Source organism: Vanessa tameamea, chromosome 28, assembly GCF_037043105.1.
Source record: "Vanessa tameamea isolate UH-Manoa-2023 chromosome 28, ilVanTame1 primary haplotype, whole genome shotgun sequence".
Lineage (NCBI taxonomy): Eukaryota > Metazoa > Arthropoda > Insecta > Lepidoptera > Nymphalidae > Vanessa > Vanessa tameamea.
The window spans coordinates 5,215,614-5,228,936 of NC_087336.1; the positions used below are offsets into that span (position 1 = coordinate 5,215,614).

The following is a 13,323-nucleotide window of genomic DNA, read 5'->3' on the forward strand; positions in this document are numbered from 1 at the left end:
TATACAGCGTGTTTAGATTTAGGTGACTTGTATTGTCAGACGGTCTAGTAGATTGTAAGGCTGTAGATTCTTAAGGCGGTGCCTCACATTTGTCCAATTTTACTAACAAATTGATAGTTCGCAATCGTATCGGAACATAGTCGTTTTCGTTCAGCTGTTTTCCTACTCTACTAACGCAACGATCGAGGCGGTTCGGTTAAAGTTTGTTCGAATTCGTATCGTAACCGATAAGTAGAATTAGTCCTTAGTTGTAATTGAGGTTGATTTTTGTGAGGAATAGTCGAATTTGGATCGAAATAGAACCGGGTGACGTATTATTACCAAATCAAGTCATCAAATATCTTTATTCAATATTAAGCATTACACTTTTGATTGCAAAATTAGTAGTTGTCTAGTTAGTTAAATTGTGACACTTTAGATTCGAGTGAATTGAGTGAAGAACTGATCATTAGAATGTAACGATATTTTTTTTCCGACATTGTACAACAACTGATTTGAGAGCAGGCGACTGCCCAAAATCGAATCTTAGATAGTTATTTTGCAGGTGAATGCTGTGAGGGACCGCCCTGGTTCTGGGTTTTATTTTGGGGGTGGGTTGGTGAGAGGTGTTTTATCTCATATTCTCAATAGCCAGGAGTTCACAAGTCGCGCCTCGGAATGAACGTAAAGCTTTTATTCCAGTCTCTGATATCCTGTCGGATTTTCCATCTGATTTGATTGTGTTTGTGCACTAGCATCGAGAATTTCGCTAATATGTCTGAAGTCTACCAGTAGAACATCATGACTACTATAAATAAAACGATGACCTCCAAGGTCGAGTAATGTGTACACCGGTTTTCATGGGTACGCAACTCCGAGGTCCCTGATTCGATTCCCGGTCGAGTCGATTAAGAAAAAGTTCATTAGTTTCCTATGTTGTCTTGGGTCTGGGTGTATGTGGTACCGTCGTTACTTCTGATTTTTCATAACACAAGTGCTTTAGCTACTTACATTGGGATCAGAGTAATTTATGTGATGTTGTCCGATATTTATTTATTATATTTAATATTATTATTTTAAAATATGTAAATTGCCCGTTCGTTTGACCTATCGCAATTTTCAATTCAATACAAATACTAATTGTAAAAAAAAAGTATTGTAAATCTGTTTATTTAAAAAGAGCAACTATGCAAGTTTCTTGCCGTTTCTCTCGCTGGGGGCTGCTTTCCGAAACGATGGTAATGTTTAAATATTGACGATTCACTAACGGTTCATTGTGAAGTTTACTTTATAGGTAAGGTTATGTAGGTAAAACCTCATCCCAATTGATTAAACGCAATGTATCCACTTTAATGTTTCCTCCTTAGTGCCGATAAAAACATCGCTGTCAATCAAAACGCCATTTTTTCACGTATCTATTGTATCAATTCAAGGTCAATTTTGTTTATTTATCTCTGCCCTTGCCGTTGGTACATACTATAATTATATGTGTATATGAACGTGGTATGTAGTTATATCTGTATATCACGCGTTGCTCGGTCCGATTTCATGTTTGGAATTTTTTTTTCGTCAGGTTTCAAATGGATCGATCACCGATCCTAAGATTAGTTCGGGGAAATCATATTTATATTTGAGTATCTGATTATCGTATGTTGCAAATATATATCTTTGAATTTGTGGTGGCTTTGATTACAGTTCACGTGTTCTGGCCAGGGATGTTATGGAGCTGCGTAACCATAGCTGAAACTATCGGATAACCGAAATAAAAATCTATCCGTAATATATCGTATCTAAGGTGTTATGTCCCTTGTGCGTTACACTGGGTCACTCATCCTTTAAATTAAAATTATTTTTTTTATTATTCTTTTCGCATTGTATTCAGTATAGCTTGAGGTGCTCAATTAAAAGCATTTATTCAAGAGGTAAATTTATATAATAAATTAATATTCATCTAACTATAAAAATTGTCTCTTTTTCGGAATCGTATTCTACTAACACAACGATCCAGTTACAGTCAGTTCCAGTTCGGGAACGTATTGTAAGCGTTTTAAATTATTAGTATTGGTATACAGCTACGATTCAGCTGAGGTTTATTTCCGTGAGGAGTAGAATCGATGACGTATCGTAATCGTTATAAATTAGTAGAATAGACCAAAGGCAAATTTGTATAGTTTGGTTAAAAAAAAAAAATTAGCTCATAGTAATTATATTTTCTTTCCCGTATTATGGGTTTAGGTGTTTCTGTGTTGCCTGATCTTGAAAATCATTCACCTCGGTCGTTGATTAATTCGCGGACGTGTCTTTGTTTAAGTGGACTGACGTTGGATAACTTTTTCTTTTTTTAATAGTTTAAACAATATAATTAATTCCGTAACGTTTTTTTAAAAGGTTCGAATTGTTTTTGTTCTAAATTCGAATACAAAGTATCTTTCGTCGTTCTATATGAATATTAAAGATGTTATTGTAGAATTGTTTCAAAACTTTATTATTCTAGTTTTTCTTTGGCAAAATTAGTCTATTTTATTACGGATAATAAGACAGACTAACTTGAAAAAAATAATTTAAAAAGAGATTATGACCACAGATGGTTTAATAATCTATTTTTAAATAGTCAAAGACACGACAGTTAAATGCCATTCTTCCTCTGTTCGTCAAACGATTATTACTTTTTACTCGTAACATTGAAACGATCGACTATTGTCGATGTGCAATAATTATTCGTTAAATATAAGTATTAGGAGACGTGTATTAACTAATTAGTAATGTTTTTTTTTTTAATGACGACTTAACAATGGTATGTTATGAATTAATGATGCTTAATTTAATTTGATTGCTGTAATACTTGGCCACATATCCCGAGGTTCTGGGTTCAAAACGCAGGTCGGGCTGAAAAATAGTTTATCTGTTAATTCGACGATGGCAGTGCACGTTTGATTGCGCAAATAGTTGTGTACTTACTTATATTGTACATTGTCTTACTCTATAAGGGCTAGTCCCGAAAAAAAAGTTTATTATAATTAAATGTTATATTTTTTATCTGTTCTCTCAATCTATTTCTGCACTTACCTGTTTTCGATCTATCGTCGCTTCTGTCGCCAAAGGTTGACTGCGAGAGATCGTTATAAGCGACAAGACAGCCTTTGCGCACCATTTATATAAAAAAAAAAAAAATCTTGCTTCTCTTATGTATTTGTGTATCGTGCAATAAGTTATTTTAAATAAGAATAAATGTCCTGCGTAGTTGACTGGTCTCCGTCGAGATTCGCCGCCGTGACCGAAATCAGTCTGGGCATCACGTGTATCAATATATGTATGTAAATGACGATATTATATATCTTAATTCTATATGATGTTTACTCACGTAGGTAATGGTGTATGTGATATTATGTAATAAAAAATCGCCTCGGTTGATTAATTATCGTGAATAATTAAATCGTATTAAATCACAATAAAACTGACATACAATGATATCTGTAGGATATTATAACGATAAAGCGATTCTGATATTTTCCGGTTTTTAATTGTTTTCAAGGTCATTAGGTATTATTTCATTACGCTCATTAAATTAATTCATTACGCTCACGTTGATTGAAGCCAGCTAGTTATTTCCAGCCATTTCCAGCCTCGTGAACCTCTCAACTCTTCAAAATCAAAATATACTTTATTCAAGTAGGCTTTTACAAGCACCTGTGAATCGTCATTTAACAAACTATTTAAAGTAAAGCTACCACCGGTTCGGAATGTAGATTCTACCGAGAAGAACCGGCAAGAAACTCAGTAGTTATTCTTGTCCAATATCTAAAAATACAGTCATGTTAGTAAAATACAATTATATATGTATGTTACGTCTCCTGCCTGGAAGTCAACAAGCATTAACTCCACGCTTTATTATTTTTTTCGATGCGAATTCAATCCTGGAAGAACCAGCTCATCTTGTTAAATCCGCTAAGGTTGTTGCCGATATTCAAGTCCAAAGATCATCTGATAATCAGTAACTATAGGCTAGTGGCAGAAGTAGTGATGAGATCGATAGGGCTTAAGTTTACATGCCGAAAGATTTACCGGTTTTCGGTTTTTCTTTTATATTTCTGCTAAGATATTGCTTCTTGTTAAATTTTAGGATTCTAGGGATACGGGAAGTACCCTATAGGTTTCGATTCCCTGAGTACGACATTACCGGCCATTTTATTGCGTTGACATCTCGGTAGAATCTGCATTCCGAACCGGTGGTAGCTTCACTTAATATAGTTTGTTTCAAAGGTGCTTGTAAAAGTCTACTTGAATAATGTATAGTTTATTTGATTTGATAGAAGCTAGACCTCAGTATTTGTTATTATTTGCAGCTTTATATTATATCTGTACACGTTCCGAAGATAAAGGGTCTTGAGGGACGAACAGACAGCTTCAACTAAGTGATCTTATATCATTTTTTTTCCTTAAAAGTAAGGGACCTTAAATAATAAAAGACTGTAAATATCCTGCTGCTAAGCTAAAGCCTGTTTGAGGAGAAGGTAAGGAGCTTGTTCCATTAAGCTCGCAGCATCCGTTAAAAAAGGAATACGGAAAATTCGACCTTAATTTTTGTGAAAATTTTAACCATTCGAAGCTGAGACGTAACGGTAGCTCTTAAATATTTTATCGAGAAACGCCTTATAGATTAATGTTTGAAACGTCATTTATATTTATATAAATATGCTTAAATATTTGAATACCAGAAACGTGAGAACGCTTGTCACGCCAATTGTCTAAACCTGAAGGGGGGTGAAACTGTGAACTGTATGAATTTAAATAATAATATCGTATTCTTAAACATACAAACGCGCTGTAAATTCTCTTATAAGATTCAAGTACATTAGGGAACACGAAAATGTTAATTTCAAAAAGACTTATGTAAAGGTAAACGTAATTTCAAATAACGCGCTGCGTTACGTCTCATCTGACGTCTACGTAGAGTATAACGTCGTATATTTCACTTGGACGACTTTATAAAATATGGAACTTGCCGTTACGTGGAAGAAAATCTAAAGTAGGTATACTGTTTATGATGCTCTGTCGGGCCTGTCGCTCTCAAAAAGTTTTGCCATTATTTCGCCCGATATATTCAGTTTTCGTAACGATATTTTGATTGATGATTTGATTCTGATTATTGTATTCCATTAGCAAATTTAAGCTTGTTTTTGATATGGCATCTTATTGTATGATTTATAATCTTTATAGTACTTTGTAATCTTATGCTTGACAAATGATAAAATATAATGTAACTGTTGGCATTAGTTATTAATTAATTGTAATCAATTTTTGCATGTCGCGTTGTTGACTAAACATGTATAATTATGTATGTCGTGTTTAATGCAAATTAAATTATTATTTTTATCAAGAGATTCGTTATAAACCCAAAATAAGGCAGTCCATAGTGCTCATCTTGCTCTGAACCCACAATTTTCGATCAAGATTCAAATGATCTCATTTCCATCGTCGCTTTAGACGAAGACAAATTTATTCAACTATTTGTACATTGACAGAAATCTACCACAGAGTTAATTTAAATAAAAATTTAAGGGAATTCTCGGTGTTAAGTACATCCATTAATAAAAAAAAATTCATATATACATAATCAGCCTGTAAATGTCCCACTGCTGGGCTAAGGCCTCCTCTCCCGTTGAGGAGAAGGTATGGAGCATATTCCACCACGCTGCTCCAAAGCGGGTTGATGGAATACACATGTGGTAGAATTGCGTTGAAATTAGACACATGCAGGTTTCCTCACGATGTTTTCCTTCACCACCGAGCACGAGATGAATTATAAACACAAATTAAGCACATGGAAATTCAGTGGTGCTTGTCTGGGTTCGAACCCGCAATCATCGGTTAAGATGCACGCGTTCTAACCACTGGGCCATCTCCGCTCCATTAATACCATTAGCGCGTAACACTGAACCCAAGAATCCACGTGGTGTCAAACGAATCCACCATTGAAAAATATTGTCAAGGAAACGACAACTAACCGATCGTAAAATCTACCAATGCCATTGTTCTTCAATAATTTTCTTAATGATGATAATTTTATATTAATACTAATTTCCTTAATATGCGTAGTGTGTGAGGGGGGGGGGGGGGGTCGAGTGTTACGTAAGCTGTGTCCTTTTTTGTAAACCCGATTGCGGGTAGGTATGTAAATTTTCATGATAATTACTCGAGCGGTTACTACGTAAAAGCATAACAAACAAACTTACTTTTGCATTTATAATATTAGTAAGGATTCCATAAAGTTTGATATATAACAATGTTCTCTCATGACCTCCATAGAGGACTGCAGTTTCAATTTGTTTTCCTTACGTATGCCTACGTCACGACCAATGATGATGCGTCGACGAATAGGTATTAATATAACAGTTGTGCATCAGCCTCCTCAGTGAGGCAAGTTGCGCTCGAGTTCGCGGCGATCGTTTGCTGCGAAGCGCCCATTGTTTATTGGTTAGTAAAATTTTTTAAAAATAAATTACATAGGTTGTCGTAGGTACTGTAAGCTAACAGTACTTTTATAAATTAATTGTACGCACTACGTCATACGGATATCCACAGATAAACTGTTGATGTGACGGTGACGCATAAGATTTTTCGCTACTAAAAATCGCTCGACGCGATTCACCTCAAAAATCTATTGACTCTCAGTCTTTGAGGCTAGTAACACTAGGAAAATAAATAGATACGAATCGATAGACGCTCGGGTCAAGGAAGTAACAGGAAGTCACGTCTACGCTGCGTACTCTGTGCCACGTAACGCCAGCGTCGTTAGTTCCGTACGTCGTACTAACGACGGTTATCGCGACCGATAGCTTATCGTTTCGTTCGTGCGCGAGCGCGTCTCACTGTTCTAATTTTAAATTTTGCCTCTCGAACTCGAACGCCGACGCTAGTATATTGGTAAGTATATTATAAACTTTTTTTTTTTTTATTTCAATCATTAATCTGTACTTTTATTAATCTCTGCAATATTTTTTTTTTTCTTCTATGTAATATTTAATGGCAAAGGTTATATTTTACTATGTTTGATAATTATATTATTTTATAGCTGTGACGTGTTAATGTTTTGTGTCGCTAAGTCGTGAATTGTTTTCGTACGCTTTGTTTTATCGAGTGAAATGCATTATGCAACGTTTTTATGTGTTTGTTGAACAAAAAGGTTTTATTGCGGTTCGATTTTTAAAAACATTGTTTTTTCTGTTGTTTTTTTTTTAAATGGAGGTTATATTTTCGGTTTTTATATTGAGTTATATTAAGGCATAATAATTTGAAGGAAGGGTGAGTGCTGCACTCTTTCGATCCTCAATAAATCGGTTCAAAGTGTTCTTATTTTATTTTCTAATTAAAAGAGATTATTATTTTTTTTTTTAAACAAGTCATCTACACACAACATCTTATCACTTATTGAAAACGCGTTAATATATTTATTAACTTTTTTTCCCGTCTACGTTTATTCAAATAAAGAACGTGATATTAATTTATACAGACTTCATTTATGTAAACTATTTTAAGATTCATTAGAGGCGGTCTAAATCTAAAACGTAGGTCTCGTATCGGCACGCGTGTGCCCCTTTATTTACCTATTTTATAAGTATCGAATCAGATACGCGTTGGCTCAGTGGAATTCAACCGCAGCGAGCAGGTTCGTATCCGGGCGAGCGTAATTATATTACTGTTTGTGATTCATCTCGTGATCATCTGTTTGTGAAGTGAGATATGGTTTAGACATGTATACTGGAATTTCTCCTTAAATTGAGTTAAAGCTCTTCTCCACGTGCAAGAGATAAATCGAGATTCATAATGAATTGATTGAATAATTTTGTTTATTTTTATTGGATTGGAATTTGGGGTTTTTTTATTCGTCTTCTCTTTGCTGAATGAAATTAGCATGTGTGTTTTGGAGCAGCGTGCTGGCGCTCTAAACCCAAATTTAAAACGAGAATTCCTCAATCCCACTGTGGGATATTTACTCGACAGTAGTTTTAGTTCAAAAGATCACTAAGTTATCTAGTATAGACTAATAATTTATATGCAAAAGTAACTCTGTCTGTCTGTCTGTAACGCTTTCACTGGTAAACCGCTGAACAGAATTTGATGTAATTTTGTTACAAAGCAAACATGAACCCCAATGAAGGATATAGGCTGCTTTTTTATAATACGTCTCAAAAACGTGGATGATGTCACGGACGTAACATAGTACGATATAAAGTCACTGAAATTACATACATACACTAGCTGTGCCCGCGACTTCGTGCGCGTTTGTATTTAACAAAAAAAGTTATTGTTGTAGCATAAGTTACTTCTTATTACTTTATCAGCTGTCGATCAGTGAAAGTCCCGTCAAAATCGGTCCAGCCGTTCCAGAGATTAGCCGGAACGAACAGACTGACAAAAATTTTAAAAAATGTTATTTTGGTATATGTACCGTGTATACACATATGCGTTTAGTAAAAAGTGGTTATTTTATTGTTACATACAGACATACCAATTTTATTATACGTATAGATGAAGGCAGTCCTCCTCTCGTCGTTTATCACAACGAATTCTTTCATACGATACACGATAATACACGAAACAATCTCTAAGTCATATCTCGGGACTTCTAAGAAACGTATTTTTAATATAATTAGGGTTGCCACCGTTTAAGTCAATTAAATCATTTAATTTTATATTTTAAAAACTTTACGTTAAGTAAATATAATACACGTCCCAGTGGTTGGGACACTTGTGTCTTAACAGAAGATTACTTAATTCACGTGCTTCATTTGTTTTTATTTTTTTTTTTTCAATTCGTTATCTGTGAACCATCGTGAGGAATTTTAGTGTAATTCTGTCACATATTGGAGCAGTGGCGTTGGTGGGAGTTTTACACCTTATCCTCAAGAGAGGAGGCCTTGGATTATTGTGTGAATCTCGACTGGTAAATTCGTTTCGAGGTTGTGCGATGACTAACATAGGCACCAAAGACTTGTCTCGATGAAAAGTAGTTTGGAATTAATGTACGGTGTATTTTATACAGGCTGGTCTATTATATTTATATTTATAAAAAGGAAACTGTACCCGTTTTAATTCCATGGATATGAACGTATTTCAAATGTTGGGAAAAGGTTACTACTGAATTTGACAAAACCCAGGCAGGCACCTCTGAATTTTCATGTGCTTAATTTGTGTTTATAATTCATCTCGTGCTCGACGGTGAAGGAAAACATCGTGAGGAAACCTGCATGTGTCTAATTTCAACGAAATTCTAACACATTCCATCAACCCGCTTTAGAGCAGCGTGGTGGAATATGCTCCAAACCTTCTCCTCTAAGGGAGAGGAGGCCTTAGCTCAGCAGTGGGAAATTTATAGGCTGCTAATGTATTTAATGAGTTTGTAGGTTCTTATCGATTCGACACTGTAACGTGACGATTCGTAAGTGTTTTTAAAAGTCTACTTGAATAAAGAATACTTTGATTTTGATTTTTTTATTACAGTTCTGTTAAATGACAATTCAAAAGTGCCTATATAGTTGATTTCATCTTACCGGTTCTAGATAGAATCTGCAATCCGTAATAGGATAGGAATCCGGGATAGGTATTACATTGACATGGTAGTGTAAATTGACGATTCGGGACTTACGTTTCAAAGAGATACGTCAGGTTCAACACGTGGCGAGATTTCTTCAATACATTTTCTTTTAAAAAAAATTAACGACATAGACAGCCCTGAGTTGCATTTTAATGATTGAAAAAACGAAATCGCGCACTCGATTTAAGCGAATGAATTTTAACTATAATATTGTTTAGTAATACGAATTATAACTCTATTTCAATGCAATAAGGACTATATTCAATTGAATTGGTATTGAAAATAATGCACTGTTTTAAATAATTTTGATCGTTCTGCCAGAAGGAATAAGATATATTTTTGTACGTGTTTCAAATGTTATGCAAAAAAATTACATCTTGGTTCATTGGTCGTTGGAAGGACGGACAGGAACAGTTTTTTATTTCGTCTGCGATTATTTCTTAGTAAGTATTTTTACGTTGTAACAACGTTATGTAAGATGTAGGTATGTGTATCAATTGATTTTGGAACGAAGTTCTTTTATGCGGCTTACGTAGAGTGAACTGGCAGAAATCGTCGCGTAGAGAAAAAGAAGTATGCCCCCCCCCCAGGCAACCTTTGCCACTCTTTCTCCGGCTCTATGTCTCTTTCTATCTTATATTGTTTTACGTAATAGTATTTTTATCTGAGCGTAGGACCGGGATAGTGTAACACGCCATTTGTAGGACAATGTGACTGTAAAATTATATAAATATTAACTAAGTAAAAAAAAACTGCTGGTCAGTAATCATTTTTAATGACTTCATTATCGATACATTTTGGAAGGATGGGACTCTTTGATCAAACCATACATAGTGTAGGACAGATATTTTTTCAAATAATTTAAATAATTATTTTGAGATTAAACAAATAAAAAACTAGTTAGTAATTAATTTTTGAGAATCATCAAATCGACATATCAAATCCTCGATGCCTCTGTTAGCTACCACGATCGAGAGTTTTCGTACAGGAAATTGTTGAGCGTCTCATCATAATGAAGCTTCTCACGAAAAATTAGCTTGATAGTAATCAAGTGCAAAAATGGACCATGGATGCTGGACTAATATAATGGCTATTAGCAAATTGGAGTATCTAAATCTAAGGTTTATTCATTTAGTCTTTCTCCCACTGGAATAGACCAGGGATTCCAGGGTTCGATAGAAATGAAAACTGATTTTGGAAAACGGTATCGACCCCTATTAATACAAGTTATAATTACAAAGTTTTCTTACGTTGGTACGTATAAACACTTACCAATATTGAAATAAATTTAGCTAGATTCGGAGAAATCACCAGGTGTTTTGTTTTTAAATTATATTAGTACATATGGAATATACCAACATTTTTTTTTTTTTACAAAATTGTTGATTATTAATTACACTTGATATTTACTGAATTTTAATTTTGTTGACAAAAATGATGTCAATTTTACTCACTAAACCGACCGCCAATCTTTACCAACTGCCAAGATATAATTTTTAAAGTAATCTCTGAGGTATCAGTTTATTTTGGAAGAAGGTCTCTTGTCCAAAATAATTTGGGACTCCCTGGAATGAGCTATGCAAGTCTATACTTTTTAAATAATAATATTCAGAACATAAATTCGTTACCGATTTTTTTTCCAAAATCGTCTCATTCAATGACTCAGTACTACTTGAACACTTTTTTTCGAAACGTGAAAATTCATAAAAAGAACGAAATTAAACTTTAATTATTTGATTTAAGACTCATTTTCCTTAAAATAAAATCGCACAATTTCTATTTAAATAGTATAAAATTCGATGTTTAAATTTTATTAATTTTCTTAATTGTTATTTGTCTTTTTAAAATATACTTTATTGCCAATGAGATAGGAGTGAAATTAGAATGACAATTGTATACACCTTAATCACAAACTGTATTTTATTTTAGCTTGAACCATATTCATGATAGTCATAAAGTAGAAATTTCATTGAAAACATTCCTGATTCCAAATTCAAATTCGACATGTAATTTTAATTCTTAAAGTTAGCTGAATAGAGTATATTTTTCTTCGACTCGAATTTATTTTGTAAACGAACATTAACTAAGCAGAATTATATTTAAATTCATCAGATATTTTAAAACACCGCGAATTTCGTTTTTTTAAATTTGGAACGTTATTTTATTCGCTTCGAAATCGCCATGTTGGATTTTGTCACCGTGTCCACAATTCTATTTAAAGATTTGTATGATGTTATGCAACTTGTTTAGGATGTGTTTCGGCTTACCTATATTAATATTATTAGTGAGAAAGACTGTCTGCCTGTCTGTCTGTTGCTCTTTTACGGCCAAACCTTTTGCATTTGTAATATTAGATAAATAAAGATATTTTACCGCCAAAAAGTACATATTCTACTGCTAACAAGCAACACTGACACTGCTGTGTTCCGGTTTTGAAGGTTGAGTGAGCCAGTGTAACTACATGTATTCGGTTGTAAAAAATGGTTAATATTTCTTCTGGAGCAAAATGTCAAAAAAAACGCCGGGGAGAATTCTACTAATAAATAGTCACTATATCGCAATCGAATCGAAACGTTATTGTTACCGTTCAGCCCTTCTTATATCCTACTAACACCACAATGTATTCCAACCATAACAGGAAATAGGCAAATAAATAACATTTGACAGCAAATTGACGCCATATCATTGGTCGAGAGCTTGTTTAATCTATGATATTCACTATGGATTTGCGAAAAAATGCCGTTTTGAACATCGACGAAACTGTTATGTTAATTTTGGTAGTAAAATTAAAATGGATATAAGTGGTTAAGTGCAATATTGTTGTATTATAAACAAAGATATATTAATCATAAACTCTTAGTAGTGCATAACTGATTAGCAAATCGCACGAAATACGTAAATCTAAGATTTGTTTATCTTTTTTCCTACAACCATTGGAATAGACTATAGTTATGGTATTTTCCGATATAAATTAGTAGATTTTATTCCCTGTATGTTTCAAATGTTCCGCCTTTGATAGTACTCTAAACGGTCTATCATTGTCAAAAATACGATGAGAGAAGAGTCTCTCGAATATAGTTTTGTTTAAACACGACTAGCTACTCGTCCCGGCTTCATACGGATACAAAAAGGGCTTACATACAACTTTTAGATAGAAGAACAAACACGAATATTATATACTTGGTGGTAGGGCTTTGTGCAAGCCCGTCTGGGTAGGTACCAGCCACTCATCAGATATTCTACCGCCAAACAGCAGTACCCAGTATTGTTGTGTTCCGGTTTGAAGGGTGAGTGAGCCAGTGTAACTACAGGCACAATAGACGTAACATCTTAGTTCCCAAGGTATGTGTCTATGGGCGGTGACTTACCATCAGATGGCCCATTTGCTCGTCCGCCTACCGATATCATAAAAAAATTTATAAATTGTTTTTCCGGCTAGTTTAATAAGTTGAAAAATCTTGGCTCGTCTCTACTTTAATATGCATGACGCGTGTATTATACATGTAAACCTAATGCCTTAATCGCCGCATTAAAATCCGTTGCGTAGTTTAAAGGATCTAAGCGTACAGACGGCGGGAAGCGACATAGTTTTATACTATTTAGAGGTTCGTTATAACGATAGGCGCCCAGCGTTTGTTTCGTTAGATAACTCTTATCGCTGCCTGTGTTAGATAAACGATCAAACAGTAAACAGTATCATTGGAGTTTTTTATGTTATCTGTAATACTGTTGAATTCGTTTTTATGTAA

At 34.3% G+C, this 13,323-nt stretch overlaps 2 protein-coding genes across 3 annotated transcripts in view; one reads left to right on the plus strand and one right to left on the minus strand.

Moving 5' to 3' along the window:
- Positions 1 to 13,323, minus strand: part of LOC113391874 (polyhomeotic-proximal chromatin protein-like) — a 270,704-nt gene that overhangs the window by 210,263 nt on the left and 47,118 nt on the right. The gene's annotated exons all lie outside the window — the stretch shown is intronic.
- Positions 1 to 13,323, plus strand: part of LOC113391887 (zinc transporter foi) — a 43,105-nt gene that overhangs the window by 14,633 nt on the left and 15,149 nt on the right. The window contains exon 1 of one of the 2 annotated variants that reach the window (XM_026628015.2): positions 6,783 to 6,903. The exons of the other annotated variant lie outside the window; for it this stretch is intronic. The gene's annotated coding sequence lies outside the window, so the exon portion shown is untranslated. Of the gene's footprint in view, positions 1 to 6,782; positions 6,904 to 13,323 lie in introns of those variants that run through there. 2 annotated transcript variants of the gene reach the window in all.